Below are 25,637 nucleotides of genomic sequence, written 5' to 3'. Positions count from 1 at the left end.
AAAGTTCTGGGATCTCTCCATCAGGATTTGAGGATTTGTAGTGGTCAAGGTGGAGTGAGATAGACTTCTACTTGCTCGGCATTTACTTTTTGTCTCTTCCTCAGGTTGCTTCATATAGGCTTGCTTTTCTTGTGGCAATTAGTATATGATAGTATATGAGAATGGCTTGCTATTTCTCAGTGGGGATTAATTTCCTGCATGATGATTTTGAGGGCTGGGCTGGAAGCAATATAGGTGGTCTAGAAAATACTTCCCCCTCCCAAGGCTCTTGTGCTTATTTATTCAGAAATGAATTCAGAAGTGTTATCAAATTCAGAAGCTAAAAGCTTCAATAAAAAGTTTTTGAGTAAAAAAGAGTTCCCATCTTATTTCCCCCCCTCCCTGTTCCCTACCTCCCAGTTCTTTTTCTTTGGTGCTGATTTTGGTGTGCCCTTTTTTTTTTCCTCCTCTTTGTTGCATGCAGTTTTAATGCTGTTGTGGAGACTTGCATACAGATGGGATTCATACATCTCTGGCCTCTATTGATCTTATATGGGAACCAATGCTAGTCTAGCAGTAGCCCTGGGATGATTACAAAGCATTATCCTCCTCAGACTGACCAAGGGGGTGCTATATTGGGTTAATCCGTATTAAAGTATCATTGCCCCCTTCTGCTCCAGGGGGGAAATTAGGATTTGCTATTTTTGGAATAACGTTCATGTAATTTCATAAATCCCTTTATTTTCAAGAACTGAGAATAGGCCATTTTAAATTCATTTATTTGTTTTTTAAGTTTGCTTTTCTCCTTTCCCTAGTCTTGCAATACATGTGATGACAGCAGACATTAAAAAAATTTTTTTTTAATCTATAAGCTACAAAGATGCATGGGTACTGTCTTCTGCAGTAGCCAGTGCTTTGCCCTGAGATTAAACTACATGATCCCTTTCTCTGCATTTCTTTCTGACTCCTGGTGCTTGTACTTTTTATTTGGGTTGTAGTGTTGAAGAAATAGCAAATTCCTTTTGCTGTACATAGTGTACTAATCTGGGATAAAATTCAGATGCTATTTTCCTTATGGATTTTTACAGTCTAGTATAAGATTCTATGTAATAATAGTAATTTGCATCTGTAATCAATATTTAAGATTTTCAAAATGCTTTCCAGTTATTCTGTGAGGGAGATTATTCTCATTTTACAAATGAGTAGCTGTGGCAAATTCGGTGAAGTGACTTGTCCAGAGTCACACAGCTACTAAGTGTCTGAATTAGGAATATGAGTCTTCCTGGCTTCAGGCATGGCATTCTATCCACTGTACAGTTATAGAATCTCTTCCCAAAAGATAGTGTCATACTTTAGTATTAGAAGAAACAAAATAGGCAATATAGTCTAACCCCCTTCTTTTAGGGAAGAGGAAATTGAGACCAAGTAATTCACCTAATATCACAGAAGTAATAAAGGCTACAGGCATGATTTTGACCGACTCTAAAGCTACTGTACCCCTTTGGTGTCTATAGAATTCCTTTTATTATAAAGGGATTTTTAAAAAGTCTAGTTCTTATCTCACCTTCCTCTGTTGTTTAATAACATGATATAACTGAATAAATCAGCCCTTATACCTCACTTCACTGGCTTAAAACCCAGTTCTTTACTGTTTGAGCATGTGCTCTAAAATTTGAAACTATCTCCCGTAGATAATACTGAATAAATCTAATGACTCATTTCATTTAAAATAATTCCAGAGTGATACCTCTTGAAACATATTTTGAGGAATTTTTAAAAATTGGCTCTTCTATAAGATTTATGCTAAGTCTGGACTTTATGCCCCAGGGATCTGGATTTAAATGGAAATTCTGAGCAAACTGTAGCTCCTTTGATGATATGGGATACATTTCTACAACTTGGTTTGAAGAGTAACAATGGTATTAAATGCTGCCTGGATAAACAAAGCTGGAAACTTGAAACACAAATGAGTCCTTAAATTCAGAAAATTGCCTAGAGACTTTTATTAAGTAAAAGACATTTGCATGCATTCTACAAAGGCTTATTGCCTTTTTGTAAAATTTGAAAATTACTTCATTATTGTAATTTCCAACATTCTTTAATCTGAAGTACCTTCCAGATTTGAAATTCTGTGACTGTAAATCTTTCTTTACTTTCCATTTTGAAGGTTTTTCTCTCTCACACATGTATTTTGCGATCTTAATATACCTTCTAGCCTGAGCCTTGAAATTAAAGACATACACTTGTATTCATAAAATAAGTTTCCAATTTTATAAAATGGCAACAGTCCAGAGAGGGGAAGGAATTTATTCAAATCTCACAACCCCATGACAGCATAGGTCTAGTGTCTCCCTCCATTGATTGTCTCCAATTGGTCCTGTATATATCTTGTCTGTACATTTTTTCCCCATCCCTTATTACACTGTAATCTCAATGAAGGCAGGGACTATCTTTGCCTTTATTTGTATTCCCAGCTCCTGGTAGGTACTTAATGCTAATTGACTGACATCATCACCCATCAATTTTTGTATCTCAGAAGATTAATAATCACAACAATGATGACTGTATCTTATTTAAATTTTGTATCTCCCTCAATATTCTTGTACACAGTTAAGTGCTTAATATTTTTTGAAGTGAATGAATGGGGATTATGGGATTTGGTGCTTTCAGAAAAGGTAGATTTTTCTTGCTTTTACCATGTACATGATTACATTAAAGGCAATATCTTTGGATTTTGTAGAGTGATGATTCTTTTGCTTGAAACTGTTGGAATTATGTCCAAGTGTTGTGGGCAAACCAGTTGTTGATATCCTATAAACACTGAATTTAGGGATGCTGTTTGACATAGTAGAAGGAAATCTGGCTCCACCACTAATTTGCTATATGACTTAATATAAATCACTTTATTTTCCTGTGACTGGAATAGATGATATTATAATTCTGTGGTCCTTTAAACTTTACCAAGAGCTATTTTTAACTTGTGAGTAGATAGTGAAAGTATTATTACCTCTTTTTACAGAAGAAGTTGAAACTCAGAGAGAATGAAGAATTTGTCCTGAGTCACAAAGATAACAGAAGTTTGGAAATTAGGCATTGTGGAACTAGGTCCAGTATGCTTTTCTATTTTTGCATTACCTATGGCTGGATAACCAGAGCTTTATACTAAAGCACCAGATTAGGGCAGCAGCAACACTTATAGTTCCTTCAGTACTCTAGGAACAAGTGAGTTTAGCACTTAATTAGTAAGAATAATTAATCCAGAAAGCCTCCTTTTGCTGTGTTTTTTCTCCTTTAGGAACTGCATGCCAGGGAGCTTCTTCCCTAGCTTGACAGACAACCTACACCCACAAGCAGCATATGAGAATACCCTTCATATTGCTTGCTCCAGACATTAAAAAATTCCAGTTACAGCTCTGACCATGCTGCCTCCCCTGGATGATTTTAGCATTCCTTCAGTTTTAACATTCTCTGAGACTAATTAAATGGCTCTATGATCTCATTAATGTGAGAGTTTGGGCCAGTAAGGTGGATCACAGCCCATCTATGCCTGCCCATCCTTGTTGGCTCTTATCTATGTTCTCTCCAGTCTTCCGAGGATCCACCCTATATGCTAAAGGACTTCCCTATTTTTTCCCAGCATCACAAGGGTCCCAGAGGAGCATGTCAGATCTCCATCTGTCTTCCATGTGATTGGCTCATCTTTTTTTTTTTTTAAATAATTCAGTTCCTTGATAATAAATTTACCCTAGTTCTTCAGAATTCCTCATTGGTTGTATATTGCAGCCTGCTCACACCTACCATCTGTTTCTCCATTGCCTTCCATGTGATACTCATCTATAATTCTTTAGAGACAATGGCGTTACATGCCTCAGTGCCATATAACAACACCAGTAAGGTGTTAATACAATATTGAAAGGAGGCTTTTGTTTTTATGGAAAGCTTGGAGTCAGTGAGAGTATTTTATTACTACACACACACACACACACACACACACACACACACACACACACACACACACATTTTACCATAGTAGTCCATTTTACCTTTTTATATTGTATTTATTTAGCAGGTTGAGTAAATTATTGAAGGTTTAAAAATAAGGCAGAGATGTGAGAGAGCTCTGTATTAGGATTGTCATGCAAGATGAAGGATAGACTCTCAGCAGAGATAACAGAAGACTGTTGTACAAGTCTAGGAGAGAATTTGATAAAGGGTCAGTACTGCATAGTGGAAAGAATTCTGGGTTTGGAATCAGATAACCTTAGTTTGGATATTGGCTTTGCTTCCTACAACCTATTTGACCTTGGACAAATGACTTCATCTTTCTGGACTTCAATATTGAAGAAGATAGGCATTTAGATATGAGGACATGCAAGGTTCCTTCTTGCCCTAAGTGATGAAATCCTATGATCTTATGATTTGGATGCAAGCAAGATTACAGAGCTGGGATTGACAAGACTTGGAGAATGATTATATCTATGAGAAAACTGAGGGAGAAGAAAAGTCAGAGTTGTTGTTGTTTGGTTATTTCTTTCTCCAGTTCATTTTACAAATGAGGAAACTGAGACAAACGGGGTTAAGTGACTTGTCCAGAATTGTACAGCTAAGTTGGATTTGAACTCAGATATTCCTTACTCCTTCCCATCAAAAATGACTCCAGTGTTAAAGGCTCAACTAGAAGAATGGGGATGCAGGAGAAAGAAACAAGGGAAACAGAAAAAACAAAAAACAAAAAACAAGCAGCTTTTAAGGAGAAATGATCATTTAATCTTAGGTAGCTGAGGTGCTGGTGGAATCTACAAGTAGGTATGCTTAGGAGAGAGAAATGAGAGTCTAGAGATCTGGAGAGAGGTCAGAAATAGAGATTATAAATGAAATGAATGGATGAATAAATAAATATCAAATTTGAAATTCTGAAAATAAAATGGGGATTAATAAAATGAAAATAAAAAAAACTATTGAACTTATAAACAAAACTAAAGAGCTGGTTTTATTATTTTATTATTAATAGCTTTTTAGTTGAGTTTATAACTATTCCCATTTTACAGATGAAAAAATGGAGATTTTTAGAAGTTAAGTGATTTGACCATGTTAACTTAACTAGTATGCCGGAGTTGGTATCTGAATGTAATTCCAGGTCTAGCAATCTCTCCAAAAGTTGTTTCTCTACAAAGGAGTCTCTAAAAAGAGAGAGAGAGCGATTAGAAATTATCCTTTAGAACTAAAAATGCTTTGTCTCCTAGAAAGTGTTATAAATAGTTGTGAGCTTCCCAGGCTAGTCCACAAAAGCCTTTTATGCTGATAATATAGTTGAACTTAGTACCATTAGTATGAGTCTGTATTCTTTGTCCAGGAAACAAGTGACCACTCATTTCAAGAGGCAGGAGGAGGAAGAAGAGTTTCCTTCCCCTTTCTAGGAGGAGTGGGGCCAGCCCATAAAGTACAATTTTAAAATACGGGAAGTCAGTCTTTGGTAACCCGGCACTCCCTCTCTAGGCTCCTTCTAGCCTCCCAGTGCCTTCCTTGGCCCCTAGTTTCCCAAGTTCGCTAGTACACCCCATCCAATTCCACCTTGCTCTTCAAAATGTTTTCTATCTCCAGGTTCTTATATATCAGTCAAAGTTTGCATCTCCTCTGTTTATGGAATCATAGATTTAGTCTTAGAAGAAACTTCAGATTTCCACTCTATTCATTTTACGGATGAGGACACCAAATCTCAAAAGAGACTAAGTAGTTTAATTCAAAGTTGCACAGGGAGCCATGGTCAGAGGCAGGATGTGAATCCAAGTTCATTGACTCTCTCCTGTTAAATTTTGGGGAGAAAGGTATTAAGATTAGCATGAGCCAGGAAAGGAAGGGGAAAGGAAGGGAAGGGAAGGGCCCTTGAACATCCCCCAGAGTATTGCTATTACTTTACTGAAGACTACTCTACCTCATACCTAGATTGTTGTAATAGCCTGCTGGTGCATATGCCTGCCTCAAGACGTCTTCACTTTAATCCATCCTCTAGTTAGCCACTAAAATGATTTTCCCAAGCCTCAGGTCTTGACAAACTCCAGTGGCTTCTTTTTGTCTCCAAAACGCTGCTTGGCATTCAAAGCCTTTTATAACCTAGTCCTTGTCTACCTTTCCAGTCTTCTCACACCTTATCCCCTGGAATGTATTCTTCTCTTCAGTTCAGCAACATTCGCCTCCTGCCTATTCCATAAACAAGGCACTCCATTTCTCAGTTGTAAGAATTTTATCTGATTCTCCCCCATGCCTGGAATGTTCTTTCTCCTCTTTAGTTGACTCCCAACTAAAATTCCACCTTCTATAAGGGAATCCTTTCCTAACCCTGCTTAATTCAGGGCCTTCTCTCCATTGATAATTTTCTATTTATCTTGTATATGGCTTGATTTCTATATATTTGTTTTTATGTTGTCTCCTCTGTTAGATTAGAATAAAATGTTGATGTTTGATATTTGTATTTATAAAGAAGATACTCGATCAGAAAATGAATTAGGAGAATTTCAGATCACACTAAATGCACCAAACACCCAGAGGCACTTCTCACTCCCAACATATAAATGAATGGAATTCAATACTTCTCCTTACAGTCCAGAGAAGGAGATTTAGGAAAATAAACCAGGAACATAAATAACTCTCATACTAAAGAGAAGATGACAAAATGTATAAAAGTACTAAACTAATGTCCTGAGAAATTTGAGAAAGTATAGTTTACTTTTTCTATGGACCAGTTAGGGAAGCAGCAAAAAAAGCCACAGACTTGGAATAAAGAGGACCTGGTTTATCTTTGACTGACATTTACTGTGTGAGCATTCCTTCCTCTCTGGGTCTTTGGATCTTAATCTGTAAAAATGGAGATATTCATACTTTTTATTACCTGTCCACCAAGGTTCTGTCAAGGAAAATCTGTAAACCTAGAGAACTATGAGGAGTTGATTTCTTTTTTCCTCTCTGATATGGGCTTTGAAGGAAAGGGAGGATTTCAAAATTCAGAAATGGGAGAAAAGATGATAAGAAGGCAAGAGAGCACGCCCAATATGAGAGATGATTGAATAAAAGCACAGAGATGGGCTGAGAGATGATAAAGTGAGAGAAAAACAAATTTTGGATGGGAATGGGACATTATCTAGGCAGGATTGCCTAGAAATTTGTCCCCTGTCTTTCTTCCCACCCTTCATCTCTGACGATGGTCAGCTATTCTAGGGATACTACTTTTCACATCTTCATTCCCACACATTGGCAGCTCTAAAAGACATTAAGATTTTTATTTCTTCCAAAGGTATCTTTGGAAAGAGCATTGGCCCTAGTTTGAATCTTGAGTTTGAATCCTGCATCTTACTAACTTCTTAGGGTATCATTTTCTTCATCTTTAAAATAAAGGGGTTAGACTAGATGAAGGAGCTCTCTCACACACAGACACACACATACATGAGTCTGCTGATATATTTCAGGAGTATCTATAAACTTGAATGGGAAATGAATTACATCTTTATTTTCACTAAGCTCTAACTGAAATTTAGGGCAAACTAAGTGGCACAAGTGCTTAGAATGCTGTGCCAGGAGTCAGTTCAAATCCAGCCTCAGACACTTCTTAGTTGTAAGACCCCAGGGCAAGTTCCTTCACCCTGTTTGTCTCAGTTTCTTTATCTGTAAAATGAGCTGGAGAGGGAAATGACAAACCATTCTAGTATCTTTACCAAGAAAATCACAACTGAAACAAGTGAACAAAACCCAGAAATTTGGTGTTTCCTTAAAGCATGAATTTAAAAAAAAATTTATTCTGAAAAGAGGAACAGGCTTAAAGGAGAGCCCAGGACACCAAAAAGTAAAGAATTCTCAGGCTAGTTATTCTTAAGGCTCTGGAATTATCTAATCCCATAGAATTAGGAGACCAGGAATTCAAGTCTTATATGTAGTTATGTAAGCTATTAAAGTTATATTGCTTCTCTGGCCATGAATGTCCTGTAGTGTGGAGGCTGGACTAGGTGATTTCCAACATTGAAGATTGAGATGACCTTCAAACAAGCCTTAATACCCTGTGAGTCCTAGTTCTCATTGCAACAGCATGGGGCCCCCCTCCTGCTTGTAGTTTGGGGTGGGAAGGGTTGGGACAGCTATTTATAGACATGGATTATTTGTAGGTAAACAAATCTCTATAAATCCACAAAGTAGCATTTTTTTTCTTGTGGAATCATAATTCAGAGTTAATTAGTTACAATTAGTTGCAAACTGCCTTTCCCAGACTTCTAGCCTGGTTTAGGAAGTGGAGGAGAACCTTTATTCCTTGTTGGGGGGTGGGGGAAGATGACAGAGAGACATAGAAAGGGGAGAGAAGAAGAGAGAGAAAAAGAAAGAGACAGAGAGAGGAGAGTGAGAGAAAGAGGGAGACACACAGAGAAAGAGACAGAACTTTAAGATTTGTTTTTGCCTTTGCAAGGCCTATTTTCTCTTTTTGAATAAATGCCAAATTTGTCTTTTCAGACATTCTACCCACTCCAAGCTACAAAAAGGATCAGCACTTCTCTTCATTATGAGAACTATCTTTTTTTTTTAAAAAAGATCTACTTTAGACATTACAGGGGGGAGAAAAGAGGATGATGGCTTGTGTAGCTGCCTCACACAGGGAAGAGTAATGAACCCATTGCTGATTAACTAGGTTTTTGAGATGTTAAAGGACTTGCTGGCTGGGCTGAGAAGAGGTTTTCATGTATTTTTTTTTATTTCTTTTGACAACTACTCAGAGAGCTGGAGTGAACCCAAAGACCCCAAAACTTTGATCTTGGAAACTAATAGTGTCTGGCTCCCTGGAGAAGACAACTGATGCTTTTATGTTTGGTCTTTGGAAGCACACTTTTATTTCAAAATTGAAAGTGACATGACGAATGGTGTCCCTTCACTTGGGTACAGAGTATTAATTATTTAACAGGGCACTGATCCAGAGATTTCCCTGTGTGGTCTTGGCATGTGCATTGGCAAAACTACACATGAATTTTAACACACCTGTTTGAAGTGCTGTCAGGCACCCTACAGTTCAAACAAGGGTTTGCTTATTTGACAAGAAATTGCCAGTGCAAATGCCTTTTTTTTTTAAATGAATGTTTTCAAAGTTGTATGTTTCTTTAAGTGATTCAGTTATGATCTTCATTTATAGTTTCTTACCTTTCACTGTTTGGGGCTCTGAAATCGAAACCCATAAAGGAGTTAAGAAATATTATCAATGTGTTTGTAATACTATTATATCATCTGGAAACTCAGAAATATTTTATAATGAAAAGAATGACTCACTTTCCTCCCTCCTACCTCTGTCGTCCTATTCCCTTCTCCATTCCCTTTTTCAAACATATAATGTGCATACATTTTCTGCTATCATTGAAGAAAGCCAGAAAAGTGTTGGTCAAGGAAATATTCTTTATTCCAGAATATTTACATTTTAGATCTAAGATGATTTTTTTGGTCTTTGGAACATCTTTGGTCTTTTAAAGTCTTTTGGATTGATTTGTTCTGACTTGGACATTTGGATTGATACACAAATCTTTCAAAACTTACCTCTTTGTTGCTGATATAGACAGCCATGGGATCTAGAGTTTCAAGGGATCTTAAAATCACCCAGCTCAAACTCCTCAAAGAAGACCCAGAAAACTGAAGTCATTTGCATGAGCTATATAGCAAATGGTAGAAGGGAGTCTTGAGTCTAAACACTCTGACTTCAGATTCAGAGCTCTAGAATTCCTGGTTTTATCAGTGTGGGTATTTGGTTTAGCAACAGAGTATCACCCCATCCTTGCCTTAGTTAAGAGAAACATGTTGCAGTAGCAACAAAAATTTATCCCCTGGTGACCAGCTTTCTGGTGTTAAGCCCCTAAAGGGAATTCTATTCTTATAATTTTTTTAAATGTTTTTTTCTCCCCACAGTGAGAATTCTACCATTTGATGCAAATCACCTTGGAAAAGTCAAACTTTAATTATTAAGCATATTCTAATCCATATAACTATTTATCATATTATCAGAAATTAGTCTACAACCCCATTGAAGCAAGGAGACAGGCCAATAGATAGACAATGACAGACAGATGTTCCCTACCTTCCATTTTTGCTAAGGGTCCATCCAGCCATGATACTTAGAAGCATCTTGTTGAAGTGCGCTTTTTTTTTTTTTTTTTTTAAGGATAAAGATTTCATTTTTGTAATTTTTATAAGATTCTTGAGAGGCAACTTCGTATAGTAGATTGAGAGCCAACATTGGGAGTTGGATTTAATGATTTCTATAATCTCTTCTGACTCTAAATGATCCTTTTGAAGTACTTTCAGTTATAAAATTCTGCTGAGCTTCTCTCAACTCTGGCTTAGAATTGGGGCAGAATCTAAAAATGACATTGGTAGAGTCACAATTTGGGATATGAAAGAAACTCTAAAGGTCATCTTGAAGCATTGTTACAATGAATTTGGAGGCATAGGACCTGTATTCAAATTCTAACTTTGTAATTTACATTGGGCAAATTAAAGCCTTTCTTGCCACTACGCAAAGGACTGCCACAAGTCCCTTTCCTTCCTTTAAGATCTCTTTGGGATATAAACCCAGTAGAAACACTGCTGGATACCCATCAATTGGAGAATGGATGAATAAGTTATGGTATATGAATGTTATGGAATATTATTGTTCTATAAGAGATGATCTGGAGGATGATTTTAGAGAAACTGGAGATGTAAAATATCGTTTTATTACTTAACTTATTACTTAACCCTGGGCAGTCACTGTGAAAAGCCCTAGCGTTACCCGATATTTCACATTGCCAGTCTCTCCTAATTTCCAGGGAGTCAGGGTATCTCTGGCCACTGACCTTTGCAGTGTGAACTAATTCTACCTGGCTCACCTTCTCTGAGGCTTTCAGAGATCTCTGGCTACGATTTCTTGAATCATAGTTTAATAACTGATAGCGTGCTCAAGAACAGCCATGTGCAAACTTAAAGCCTTTATTATAGTTGCTCACATATTGCCCTGACTTGTTAACTCCCTAGTAAACGCGTGATCTGGAGACCCACGTGTTCATTATCAAGCTCCTTACCTCTCTTGGCTATCCATCCACTCTGCTCTGCTACCCCAGGACCTATTGCTTACAGTGGGCTTAAAAAGGGTCTGTGAGGTCACACACACACACACAGCCAATCAGAGAGGGAGCTATTTCCCGTTAAGAAGCTATCTCCATATGACAAGAATCCTGCCCATGGGGCAGTCCCTAGCCACAGAAAATTACTTCCAGACCACTCAAACCTCCTGTTGTGCTGTGCCAACCTATTTAAAGAACCTTTACATGGAGAGACTTACATGAACTGATGCTAAGTGAACTGAACAGAACCAGGAGATGGCAATAACAAGACTATACAATGATCAATTCTGATGAACATGACTCTCTCCAACAATGAGATGAGTGATGACTTAAAATTCCTCCATCTGGAATGGCAATAATTACAATTAGGGATGCTTCTTTGATCAATGCCTCTCAGACTAAGATGCGGAGAAGGTACTGACCTGTATTGATAGAGGGAATTTCCCATACAAATGAATTTGCAAGTCCTTTCTCTATCCCTATCTCTCTAAGAACTTACATTTATGTAAGCACTTTATAATTTGTTTCAGGGGGGAAAAAAGATAAGTAATCCAGGTGTTAAAATAATTTCCCTGATCTTACACATAGTAGGCACAAAATAAATATTTTCAGAAATAAAATGAAATGAAAGTAGAGCAATGGACAATGGAATGTCTTGAAGCAAATCATTTAATCCTATCTGCCTTGGTTTTCTTATCTGTAAGATGAACTAGGAAAGTCCAATATCTTTTCCAAGAAAAATCCAAATGTGGTCACAAAGAGTTAGACACATCTGAAATGACTAAATAATAATACAGGTGTTATTATACCCATTTTACAGATGGGAAAATTGGTTCAGATTTATGAATTCACTTGTCCAAGATTATACAACTAGTAAGAAATCCTGGCTTCTACTTTTGACTTCATGCCTGGTCCTTTTTCCTACCACATTAACTGCTACTTATTGAAAACATCCTTCATGTCTGTATAGAGGGAGGCTTTTGAAGGCAAAGTAGTCATTTATATCAAGTAGAACTAAATGTACTGTTGTGTGTTCAAGATGATAAAAAGCTGGAGTACAGCTTTTAACATATTTTATCTCTGCTCTTTGCCCACCCCATCCCTGTATGTCTCTTCTCCTCCATACCCCCTCCACCCCAATCACCTCCTCTACACTGATTGAAAATAGATTTTTAACCCAAATGAATAAAAGTCCAAGCTAATAACTCTAAATTATGGTGTTGCTTATATTCATGTTGAGGAGGTTACAACCAATTATGTTCCTTTTCTCTCTTTTCAACCTGTTTCTAGGAGACTAGTGTTTATTTGGGAAAAGGGGAGAAAACCTTTTTACCCCCAGAAGAATGTGAGAGATTTTAGGGAGTGCCTGCATGAGGAATTCCTAGAATTGGTTTCCAGAATTCTGACATATTCACAGGGGTACATCTTAGCCAAGACAAGAGCATACTTTGACCAAAGAATGGGACTCTTCATTCTGAAAATCCTTTCTTTCTTTCCTTCCTTCTTTCCTTCCTTCCTTCCTTCCTTTTTTTTTTTTTTTTTTTTTTTTTTTTTTGATAAAGCACACATATTCAGACATACATTTGTCCCCTATACTCAGGCATATATAACCTCTCCCCTTCCACCATTTCTCTATCTTTAATGTATCCCCCATCTTTTCCCTCTACCCTCTCATAAGCACACACCTTTTTCTAGCCTTATTCTTAGCATCTTTTCCCCTGTCTTCCTAATTACACCCTTTACATATATCCTCTATCTTTTCCCTATCCCACCCTCAATTGTTGGCACTGAGTTAGGTATTTATTAACTACTGTTGATCTGAATGAAATATTCAGTGAAAGAAGAAATTCTCTGTAAATTAAAAAACAAACACAAAACAAACAAACAAACAACAAAAAAACAAACCATGGCTGACTCCCAAGTGAAGGGGTGGTGGTTAACTTCAGGGTCATAAACCTTATCATCAGTTCCAGCATCTTATTCCTCCCTAATCAACATCCTCAGATGTGTATTAAGAAAATGCTATCACATTAAAAGCTTGTGGCTGGGAGTCAGGAGACCAGGTTTCTAGTCTCAAGTCTGCCACTAATCTGATTTCAATGAAGGCATTTGACTTCTCAGATTCTTCATCTATATTGAGCAAGAAACTGATAACCTATAGAGTGGTTGGGAGCCATTGAATGAATACTTGTCTTTGAAAGTGCTTTGTAAACTGGAGAATAAAATTGCACATTATATTTGTACTTTTGTACATCTTTATTGAAATCCTTTGTTTTTGTTCAGTTATTTTTTTTTAAGTGATGGTCAACTCTCTATGACCCTGTTTCAGGTTTTCTTGACAAAGATACTGAATGATTTGCCATTTCCTTCTCTACCTCATTTTATAGATGAGGAGACTGAGGAGAACTCAGGGCTCACCTAGGTTTACATAGCTAATAAGTGTCTGAGGCTAGATTTAAACTCATGAAGATGTCTTCCTGATTCTAAGGTTAGTACTCTATCCACTGTACCATAGAGCTGCCCATTGAAGTCCATTCTGAACCTATTTCATTATATGGAGGTGAACTTGTATTCTTGGAGACTTCTAGCAGAAGTAGAAACTCTAGCAATCTTGGAAAGATTTCATATACAGGGAGGATCATAGATTAAGTGTATGCTATCTGAGGACCAAACAGCCAAGGTCAATATAAGAAGGTCGGCTCCTAGATGAGAAGTTATTTAGGCCAAAGCAACTCTGAAAGACTTAAGAAAAAAAGAATTGCCACATGTGTTGATAAAGGGTATGTACATACTGATGAAATCATAGGTTTTTTAGAAGAATTTATCAGCATTATGTTCTACAGCATGGTAGAATAGAATGATGGTAACCCTGCCATTATATCTAGCACTGCCAAAAGCTGACCAAGAATTTCTTGTCTAAAAATTGGAGAGAAGCCCAGAAGAAAGTCACATTAGGGCATTGGAAACTAAGTTCACTAAGTTCATAGAGAATACAAACTGAAGAAACATAGAATTATAGTTGGTAGAGCTAGAGGAGATCTTAGAAAACATCTAGTCCAAATCCTTCAGTTTACAATTAGGAAACTGAGGCTAAAAGGGGAGATGACTCATCCACATTTCAGACAACTAACTGGTGGCAGAACAAGGAGTGGAACCCAAGTTTCTTGCACAATAGTTTAGTAGGGATCTTTCCCTCACCATACCAAGGTGTCATATTATTGTTGTTTTTGTCATTTTTTAAATTTTTGTCTATTATACTTTTTCCTCTTTTCTTCCTTACTATCAGCCTCTGCTGTTATTATGCTTATCAATTGTAGCATGCAGCCAAATTGTCTCTTCCAACGGCTGATTTTATGTTTCTATTCAATATGGACTGAGAAACTAGGTACTTTTACCTTGAGAGAATTATGTCTAAGACTGAGTACATAGTCTCTAAGGAAGTGCATGAAGGACTAACCTATAAATTTTTTCACAAATAATGTGGCAGTTCAGAGGCTTTTTTTTTTTAAAGCATCTTTCCACATTCCCCTCTCTGTCCCTTAGATAATAGACTCATAGACACAGAACTGGAGCATCCTTAGAAGATATATATTTGAATACGTCTTTTTATCAGTGAAGAAATTGAGGCCCAGAAACTGTGAGTTATTAAATGGTTGAGCCAGTATTTAAATCCCAAAACTTGCCATCCTAATCCAACATGCTTTCCAGTATATTTCACTGTCTGTTAGCTAGTGATATATGTGGGTAATTTATGAGGCTACCCTCCATATACTCTGATTTTATCAAAGGTATCTAACATCTATTGGTATCTAACATACAAATTTTTGGAATGTTATCTTATCCCTTAGAATGTAAGCTCCTTGAGGAGGGAGGACTTGTCTTTCTTAGTACTCCCAGTATTTAGCAGAGTTCTTGATCAGTAAAGGCTGTTGTTCCTGTGGAACCAAACTGAATAAAAGGCCCTCATGATACTTAGTTTGTGAATGATTAAAAAACAATTAGGAAGATTTAATCACATTAGAAAAAGGGAAAGTCCATATTGCTTTCTAACCTGATTTTATTTTAATTTCTTTCCACAAAATATTAAATACCTCTTGTGTGAGGTTTATTGTGCTCAAATCCAACTCAAAATGCTACTTGTTCTATGTGGCCCTCCGTGATACCCTGCAATGGTCATCTCCTTTCCCAAAGGCTCCATTTATCTCTTTGTTTATCCCCTTCTTTATTGGATTTACCAAGTAATATTGTATTTTGTTAGTTATTTGTTTTTGTGTCTTTACTCCATGAGGGCAAAATTGGTATCTTTTATAATATAAGCTTCTTCCTGCCTCACTGAGTATCTAGCTCAGTGCTTGGCAGATAACTTTTAAAAAGTATGAATGAAAAGGTAAAAGCCATTAATCTCCCCTCATTAAAAGTACTATTTTAATAGGAGAAATGATATGTACAAATAACTATAATGCAAGGTAGATTAAGATGTTTGTAGAAGTCCAATTATAGTAATAAGAGTTAGTTTTTATGTAGTGTTTTAAGGTTTGTAAAATGCTTTGTAAATATTACCTAATTTGCCCTCTGCAACAACCTTAGGAAGTAGGTACTAATTTTATGCCCATTTTATAGATGAGGAAACTGAGGGAGACAGTGGTTTGCCCAAAACCATATGTCTAGTAAGTATCTGAGACATGATTTGAATTTTTGCTCACTCCAAGTCCAGTGCTCTTTCCTAGGTCCAAGAGAGCAATTTGAGAGAATTTGAGATGGGAAAGATGTCTTCTGCCTGGACAAGGTAGCATTTGAATTGGGGTTTGAAGTAAGAAAAGGATTAGAAGTGAGACATGAACATCCATTTTAGGAGTGGGGGGTGGTCTTTGTGAGTACATGACTGGAAGTCAGTATAGCAGGATTTTAGGACAGATTTTGATTGGACCATAGAGGATACAAAGAGAGTAATGTGAAGTAAAGCTGGAAAGATATGTTGGATCATCTCTCTCACATCACATAGAATATTCTGCTTGAATTGTATTATACAGTAGATCACAAGTCCCATGAGGACAAGGATATTGTCCTTATCAATCTTGTATCTCTTATTCAATTGTATTGCTCAATGATTTGAATCTAGAAGACACTTAACAAATGTGTGTGTATGTTCCATTGCAAATAATCTTGAATGCCATGCTAAAGAGTTTATATGTCTTCCAAGTTATGAGTGTTGTGATTAGACTAAAATTTAGTGGAAAAAACTCTGGACCCTTGGCCTGGCTCCTCCATACAAAGGAGCTATTCCCTGCTAACTTTATTGGGCTTTAACAAGATTAAGTCATTAGTTTGCCCAGACTTCTGCAGATAAGTGCCCTGTCTGTGGACAAAAAAAAAAAAAATTTGCTATGCAGATAAAGGGTGACCTCATTAAGGTTTCTTTTGGTCTTTCTATCTACACGAAAGGATTTCGCTACAGGAGATCTTTGAAACAAGTTCATATAGTTTCCTTTTTTTGGCAGGAGTGGGGATATAACTAGAGAGACTTATCATAATGTTGATTTTTTTTTTTTTTACTTAAGCCTTTTGGAATTATGTTCTTCTTCTGGGGGGCGGGGAGTGTGTGTGTGTGTTTGCTGGAATTTGAAAAGAAAAAAATCAGTCATTTCAAATTAATTAGCTACAGTAATTGCACTTAGCCTGGTTGTCTGCATCGATTTGCTCCATGTTTTTGCCAGACTAGCTTATAACTGGCAACTGAACAGAGCTACAGTGATAATTATCACCCAGAATGCTTTTATATGCAGAGGCACAAATCAGATTCCACTCATGCTGTCCAGTGTATGGAGCCTGTCTTGTTTTTGTTTGTTTGTTTTAGAGAAAAGAAAGTGGCCCTTTCCTGCCTTTGGATTCAATTACATGCCCAGGTCTTTGATACTGGGTGGCCTTGAAGAAATTGCTTGAGCCTCAGTTTCCACATCTGCAAAATGAGGAATATAGTATTTTATACTGTGTGTCTTGTTTTCATGGGGTTGTTGTGAAGGAAGCATTTTGTAGACCTTAAAACTTCTTATTAAAGCTTTTTATTTTTCAAAACATATGCGTGGACAATTCAACATTAGCTCTTGCAAAAACCTTGTGTTCCAATTTCCTCCCTCTTCCCCCACACCTCCTCCTAGATAGCAAGCAATTCAATATATGTTAAACATGGTATTAATATATTTTAAATCCAATATACACATACATATTTATACAATTATTGTGCTGCACAAGAAAAATCAAATCAAACGAGAGAGAGAGAGAGAGAGACAGAGAGAGAGAGAGAGAGAGAGAGAGAGAGAGAGAGAGAGAGGGAGAGAGAGAGAGAGAGAGAGAGAGAGAGGCAAAATGAAATGCAAGCAAACAATAACAAAAAAATTAAAATGCTATGTTGTGAACCACATTCAGTTCCTACAGTCTTCTCTCTGGGTGTATGGCTCTCTTCAATACTGAACAATTGGAACTAGTTTAATCATTTCAATGTTGAAGAGAGCTATATCCATCAGAATTGATCATTGTATAATCTTGTGATTGCTGGGTATAATGATCTCCTGGTTCTGCTCATTTCCTGTAAGTCTCTTCAGGCCTTTCTGAAATCATCTGCTTGGTCGTTTCTTACAGAACAATAGTATTCCACAACATTCATATACCATAATTTATTCAGCCATTCTCTAACTGATGGGCATCCACTCAGTTTCCAGTTTCTATAGCCACCACAAAAAGAGCTGCCACCAACATTTTGGCACATACAGGTCCCTTTCCCTACTTTAAGCTCTCTTTGGGATACAAGCCCAGGAGAAACACTACTGGGTCAAAAGGGTATGCACAGTTTGATAACTTTTTGAGCATAGTTCCGGATTGCTCTCCAGAATGGTTGGATCTATTCCACCAACAATGTATTAGTGTCCCACTTCTCCCACATCCCCTCCAACATTTGTTGTTATCTTTTCCTGTCATCCTGATCTGAGAGGTGTATAGTGGTATCTCAGAGTTGTCTTGATTTGCATTTCTCTGGTCAATAGTGATTTAGAACTCCTTTTTATGTGACTAGAGATAGTTTCAATTTCTTCATCTGAAAGTTGTTCATATCTTTTGACTATTTATCAATTGTAAAATGGCTTGGATTCTTATAAATTTGAGGCAATTCTCTATATATTTTAGAAATGAGACCTTTATCAGAACCTTTAAATGTAAAAATGTTTTCCTAATTTATTGCTTCCCTTCTAATCTTCAGACCTTAAAATCTTATAGAAATGTGAGTTGCTAATTTTACCCATCCCAGAAGATTGAAGTCAGAATAGTATTCTCTAAACTTCAAATCACAAAATAATTATTAGATATTACTATAACTTAAGATCTTACTTTACCTGCAAAATTTTGCCTTTGAGGGAAGAAGGGCTATGCTACATGAAAGCCTAGTAATAAACTTCCCAACTACCTAGACCAATTTTAGTTACTTATAGCATTAGAAATGAGGTCTATGGTAAACCTATTTCTGTTGTGATTTCTGTTGTGGTTCCATTATTCTACTAGGTTTTTTGTTTGTTTGTTTGTTTGTCATAGACAAGTCAGTTTGATTCTCTAAGCCTCAGTTTCTTTCACTATAATGAGGATTAATAACATTTCTATTGATTTCATGTGTTTGTGGGAATCTACAACTCAAGATTATATTGTACATTCACTTTTGCTAAGGACTTTCTTTACAACTCTGAAATTGGGCTGCGTATGTTGTCATTCCCAAATTACAGATGAGGAAACCTCAGAGAAATTGCGTACTATATTCAATATCACAGAACTGATAGATAGAACATTTGTTAAGTATTTACTAAGTACTGGTCAATATGCCAAATGCTGGGAATACAAAGAGTAATAGGTGATATTCATATAGTGCTTTAAAGTTTGCAAAATGCTTTACAATTATCGTCATGTCTCACAACCACCCTGGGAAATAGGTGCTATTATTTTCCCTATTTAATAGATTAGGAAACTGAGGCTGATAGATTAAGTAACTTGCTTTCAATGAGGAAGATAATACCTAAAGGAGAGTTATGAGGCATTAGGAGGAGATAGTGAGAAGGAATGATAGAGAACTAGTGAGGAGACAGATGTTGAGGAGGAGGAGGGAGGAAAGATGTGTGAGGAAAAGCAGAGCATTTCTGGTGTCCCTCTTCAAACAGTAATTCAGATTGACAGTCAGTCAGGAGCAAGTGAGGTCAAAGTGGAAGTTTCTCCAGGCTATTTTATGCCAAGCAAGCACTGAGCTAAGTACCAAGACTACAAATAGAAAAATCAAATCTAAAACTTGCCTCCACATTATAGTGACTTTCTAGGTGAGATAATGTATGAGAAAGTGTTATGTGCTATTCCCCTATAAGATCTTGGGGGCAGATGCTTTTTGTGGGGGGTCTTTGCTTTACCAGTAAGTAGCACACTCTTTGCCAGGAGCAGGTTAGTAGATGGCTCAGAGCACTGGACTTGGAATCAGGAAGACCTGAGTTTGAATCCTGTTTCAGATACTTATTGACTATGTGATGCTGACTACTTTCAGCCATTGTAAAATGGGGATAATAGCAGCTCTTGCTTCACAGGGTTAAATGATAACATATAATTGCTAGCTCTTACTAATGATTTTTGAATTAGATTGAATGTGAAATAATGTCCTGGAAGAGGATGTGATTTGGAGTCAGTGAATCTACATTCGGTACAACCTTTGCTACTTATTACTTGGATGATCTTGGATAAGACATTTCTCTGTTTTCAGCCTCAGAACTCTCAGCTGTAATGTGAAAGAATTGGACTATATCAAAGTTTCTTAATTTGGAGTCCATGACCTTTAAAACTTAAAAAAAAAAAAAAGATTACAGTATAATTGATTTCTTTTGTAATCTATATATTTTGTTTTGTGCATTTAAAAACAGTCTGAGAATCAGTGCATAAAATAAAATAAAAAAGTATTAAAAATAAAAAAGGTTAAGAACCCTTGGCTAGATGATCTCTAAGATTCTATTTATTTCTAAATTCTGTGTGCTATTATACAGGGCTTGCATATAGTAGGTATGCAGGTTTGTTGAATTAATATTCTTCTTTTTCCATCCCTTTTTTCTCCTTTTCTTTATTTTCCTATCATCTGTAAAATGGAGGTAATAATAGCAGTTGCAAAGATAAAGAGATAATAATTGTAAAGATCTCAGCATGGTGATTGCCATATAATGAACACTATATAGAAATGTTTTTGTTATTCAGTCATGTCTCACTCTTTATGTCCTACTTTGAGATTTTCTTGGCAAAGATAATGGAATCATTTGCCATTCCTTCTCCAGCTCACTTTAAAGATAAGGAAACTGAGGCAAACCCAGGTGAAGTGACAAACCAAAGTCAAGTAAGTGTCTGAGGTTGGATTTGAACTTGAGGTCTTCCTAACTGCAGACCAGGCACTCTTATCCACTGCTCTACTTGGGCTGTCTATTAGCTTTTGTTATAAACAAGAAACTGAAGCAGACAAGTAAAGTGCCTTGCCCAGGATCACATTCCTTGTAACCACATGAGGCCAGATGTGAATTCACCAAGTAATTTTTTTTAGGCACTAAGGGATATAATAAATAAGATGTATAGTATTTTGTGTGTGGCTGTCCTGGAAGATCTGGCTTCAGGTTCTACCTGTCACATCCTCACTGTGTGGTTCTTGTGCAAAGCAAGTCACCAAGCTTATCCTAAAAAGTGTTGATCTGCTTTGGGAAAGGAAGCTTCCCCTTGGGGAATCCATGTTACCAACAAAATCACAGGCCCAGCCCATGAGTATGCCTTAAGCTTCCTGGTAGAGATTGTAGCTATTGTGTGGCTTTTGGAAAAAAGAGCTCTTGAGGCTCCAGTCTTGCCTATGAGTGTATTGAGTATCATTGAGACAGGGACTCTGGAGTGATTAGGAGGACAGGAAGATGTTTTGAGTCACCCTTTGTAGACAGGAAGTCTGACTGATGTACTGGAAAGAAGCCAGAACTTGGAGTTCTCAGAGCCTGGATTCAGATCTTGTCTCTCCCTGCTTCTTATTCCCCATCTCTCTCATAGGAACAAAAGACCATAAAATGGAGAGTTGGATGACTTAGTCCCAGGGTTATTCCCAGGTACCAAAGAGATAGGATTCATCCCTGGGTTATCTAATTTCAGCATGGAACCTTTTTGGATCAGCCACTTCACATATTTGAGCATAGCTCCCCAATACAATGCCAAGCAAGCAGCAAGTGCCCAATAAATGGCTTAGAAGCCAGTGAGAGAAGTAATGAATTCTCCTGGGTTACATTATCACGCAGCTTCCATTCTCATGACTTTGCCTTAGTCTTTTGTTTGAGTCTAAGTTCCAAATGAGCTCTGTGTGGATTATTTATGTACCCAAAGCCTGGCTGCCTTGATAAATGAGCCCATTGGGGGGTATGGGGGGTGTCTTTTAAAAAAAAAAAAAGCAAGAGGGAGTTTTTGTTCTAAATATATAGTCTGTTCTTACTCTCATTTGCTTTTCTTTTCTATCACAGCATTTCAGAGGTGGAAGAAGCCTTAGAAGCCTTCTCATTCAGTCACTAGCAAGTGTACATTCAACTTCATAGTGCAGATCCTCAGGGATGAAAGATCCATTAGCTCCAGATGATCCATTCTATTATCTACGCTTCCTCTTCCCCATTCCTACCCTCAGCCCCTCAGAGTGGGCATTTTCCCATATCTTGTACCAAAACCTGTTTCCCTATAACCTCTTTTGGTTATATAATCTTTTGGTCCTGATTCTTCTTTTTTAGGACCAAGGTAGAGCAGCTAGATGATGCTTGATAGTGAGTGAGCCTGACCTTGAGTCAGGAAGACCTGGGTTCAAATATTGCCTCAGAAACTTACTGGCTGTGTGAGCCTGGGTAAGTCATTTCACTGTTTGCCTCAGTTTCTTCATCTGCAAAATGAGTTGGAAAACCACTCCAGTATCTTGGACAAGAAAATCCCAAATAAGATTGTGAAGAGTCAGGCATTACTATAAAATCACTGAACAAATTCTAATCCCTCTTCCACATGATGGCCCTTCTAATATTCATTGACATCAATAATAGCTCCATTAAGTCTTTTCATAGGATCATAGATTTAAAGCTTATGGCTTATAGTTTTAAAGCTTTAATGTCCTTATAAGGTCATTGAATCCACCACCTTTATTTCTACAGATGAGAATGACAAGGCCATATTGGTCAAGTGTTGGCTAGAGTCACATAGCTCATAGGTATCCAAGGAAAGTTGAAATTTGCATATTTCTACTTTAGACTTCATTCTGCTTGAGGGTTTTTCAGTTTTTTCATTTGTTCTGTTTGTGTGATAGAATTTAACCCAGAGATTAAAATGACAACATTATCCCAGTATTCATTCCTGGTATTTCCATGCACTAATGACTGTGTGACATGGTAAGAAATCAGAATATTGAATTTGAAGCCAGAGAACATGGGTTCAAATTTTGTCTCTGTCATTTATTATTTGTCTGATTTTGAGCCATTTGCTTCTCTCTGGAGTTCATTTTCTTCATGATGAAAACGAAATAAAAACCAGGAAGAGTGGGCTAAATGATCTCCAAGGCTCCTCTCAGCAGTAAATCCTATGAGGCCTTCAGGAAGCACCATTTACAGTTAGGAAATGGACATCAAAGTAGTTCATGTCCCAGCCTTTTTCAGTAGAGGGGACTGGTTTCAGTCCCTTTGGTTTCTGCCTAGTTATTGGGATAAGTTAAAGCAATTGGCCTTTTGAACAGCAGTGGAAACTGAGGTCACAGACTGAAATAAGATGACTCATTGCTCTTCTTCTCATCCTAATCAAAGTGACCAGTCTAAGCATTAGAGATGGCATGGGAAGCCAGATGGCTCAGTGGATAGAGTGTCAGATCTATAGTCAGGAAGACTCATCTTCATGAGTTCATATGATCTCAAACAGTTACTAGCTATGTGACCTTGATAAGTCACTTAACCCTGTTTGCCTCAGTTTCTTCATCTGTAAAATGAGCTGGAAAAGGAAATATCCAAACACTTCAGTATCTTTGCCAAGAAAACTCCAAATGGAATAATGCATGATTGCATGGGCAGAGCTGAACAACAAAAACAACAGCAAAAGAGATAGTGACCTCATTTATATACAACACATCACACTTTCTCTTTCTCTTTCCTCTTGTTAGCACTTTTTTTATTTTTTATTTATTTATTTTTGAGGCAATTGGGATTAAGTGACTTGCCCAGGATCCCATAACTAGGAAGTATCTGAGGCTGTATTCAAATTCAGGTCTTCCTGACTCCACGACTGGGTGCTTTTTCTTCTGTGCCATGTAGCTGCCCCTGTTAGCATTTTTACAACCATGAAGATATTTAAACAAAATCAAAGTGATGATAGGAACTGTGATACAAGAAAGGGAGCACAGGTCTGGGTTTTGAGAAATCTGAGTACTAGTCCTAACTTTGTCATTTTCTCAGTATGTATGATTTAGAACAAGTCCCTTCCCTTCTCTAGGTAGCAGTTTTTCTCATCTGTAAAATAGACTTGGATTAAATGTTCTCAAAGGGCTCTTCCAGCTCTTATATTCTGTGCTGTATGGTCCCTGGAAGCTCTGTTCCTGATTCTGCTTTAAGGTCCCTCCAAGCTATGATTTTCTGTGTCCTCAGGCCTCTTCCAGCTCTGACATTCTGTACTACTGTGAAATTCCTGACCAGCCATTGTACATTCTGAATCATTTGTTTTGTGGAAAGGGCAGTTACTCATTTCTGTGTCTGTGTCTATGTAATGCGTGTATGCACTTATTCTGTCTACACGGGCATTTTGTTGCTACACAGACAAGTTGCTTGTTAGTACTTCCAGAGTTTCTTAAATTTTTCTTATTGAAGCTTGCTTTTTAACTGTTTCCTCATCATAGGCTTAATCAGTTTGGGAACTGAATTGTGGTGTTGTCCTAGTATCTTTCTGCTTGGTAGTTATAAATGAGACTGTTTAGGATTCATGAGTGTCATATTCCTAAGAAACCTTGTCATAAGTGCTTTGACTTAAGTAAAATTTCATCATCTATTGCTATTTATTGTGAATCTAGAAGGAAATGGTGGTAAATATTATCGTATTGTTCTCTCCCACCATTCTAGGCAAAGTGGGCTGAATCTTTCCGAATTTAAGTGACTTTCCTCCATAATTATGGTGAATTATCTGTCCTATCCCATCCTTGTGTGTCTGCACATGTCTGTGCCTCTCTTTAAAACAATTTTCTGTGTTATTTCAACTGAGCCAGCTGGTAAGTTCCAAGGGTGTGGTTTTGGATCTCAAGCTATTTTCTTAGTCGCTTGGGTTTGTTGGTAGTTTTTGTTGTTGTTGTTATTGTTGTTTTGCCATTTCAAAGAAATTTGAAACAAACCAAAAAAGAAGATAAGAAATTATAAGGAATCATAGAATTTGAGAGCAGGAAAGGAACTCAGAGGTCAATCTTGTCCAGTCCCCTCCCTTTTTTCTGAATGTTAACCAAACAGCGATAGGGATTTAAAAACAGAAAGAATAACATTTTTCTTTAAAAAACAAATCTGCATAAGCTTTAGTTACTAAACCCTGGGTATTGGGTCAGGGATGAGATAACAACAAACCTTCCTGGGAAAAGCAGTTCCCTTGTCTTTAATATATCAACATGCATTTATTAATCCTTTGTTATGTACCAGGCACCATGCTAAGTTCTGGAGATATAGACAAAACTGAAACCGTCTCTGTTCTCAAGAAGTTTATATCCTTCTTGGGGGGAGGTACTACGTACATGTGGAGCACCCTCTGTGAAGATGGTCCCCTCCCTCTTCCTCTTCCCCAATTTGTCACTCTTGAGTTCAGGTTAGTCTCAGGGAGTTGGTTAATAAGAAGTACTTTGAGTCCATTTTCTAAACCTATAACTCATGAGCCTCCCAAATACATTTATCTTTAGTTGTTAACCAGTAGATAAAATTAACTAAAAATACACTTATCAAAATTGCATTGTGATAACAAACCAATATAAATAATATAGATACGGTATCAATGGAAAGAATAAATTTGTAACATTGAAAGTGATGCACATAGTAGCAGGCACATGGAGAATACATGTGGCCAGGCAATTTATATCTTCAATACTAAAGGAACCTTTTCTTTTCATAGTGACCTGGCACTGCTCCACACTGGGATCAGTGTTTTTGCTGGAAGGTTGGCCAGCTGGGCTCCTGGAACTGCTCTTCTTTATAGCTCAACTACCAGCAGCCAAGTTTTACTTCTTTCTTGACTCCATAGTTGGTTCTCTTTTCTTCTCAGCATACCCGTTTCTTGAGATGCCTCTATTAAGGAAAGGTACAAAGTAACCCCTTCTCAAAAACTAGGTTATTTTTTCCATACCTCGAGTTCTTCCACACTATTGCCTATATCACCCTCCATAAAGGTCTCTTTACAGTCTCCAGAATGGCCAGCAAACTTTTTAAAGCCCACTCAGTGCCAAGCAACCCTTCTAATTTTATCAGGCTTGATAAAAGTCTTTGG

At 37.2% G+C, this 25,637-nt stretch overlaps 1 protein-coding gene across 5 annotated transcripts in view; it reads left to right on the top strand.

Annotated features, from left to right (window-relative positions):
- HPCAL1 (hippocalcin like 1) overlaps positions 1-25,637 on the top strand; it is a 175,292-nt gene that overhangs the window by 45,833 nt on the left and 103,822 nt on the right. For 2 of the 5 annotated variants that reach the window (XM_074288250.1, XM_074288247.1), the window contains exon 2: positions 14,637-14,730. The exons of the other annotated variants lie outside the window; for them this stretch is intronic. The gene's annotated coding sequence lies outside the window, so the exon portion shown is untranslated. The remainder of the gene's footprint in view (positions 1-14,636; positions 14,731-25,637) is intronic. 5 annotated transcript variants of the gene reach the window in all.

The sequence above is a fragment of the Sminthopsis crassicaudata genome, chromosome 2 (genome assembly GCF_048593235.1).
Source record: "Sminthopsis crassicaudata isolate SCR6 chromosome 2, ASM4859323v1, whole genome shotgun sequence".
Taxonomy (NCBI): Eukaryota; Metazoa; Chordata; class Mammalia; order Dasyuromorphia; family Dasyuridae; genus Sminthopsis; species Sminthopsis crassicaudata.
Note: the sequence above shows the minus strand (reverse complement) of the source record. Positions and strands in the feature narration are given on the sequence as shown.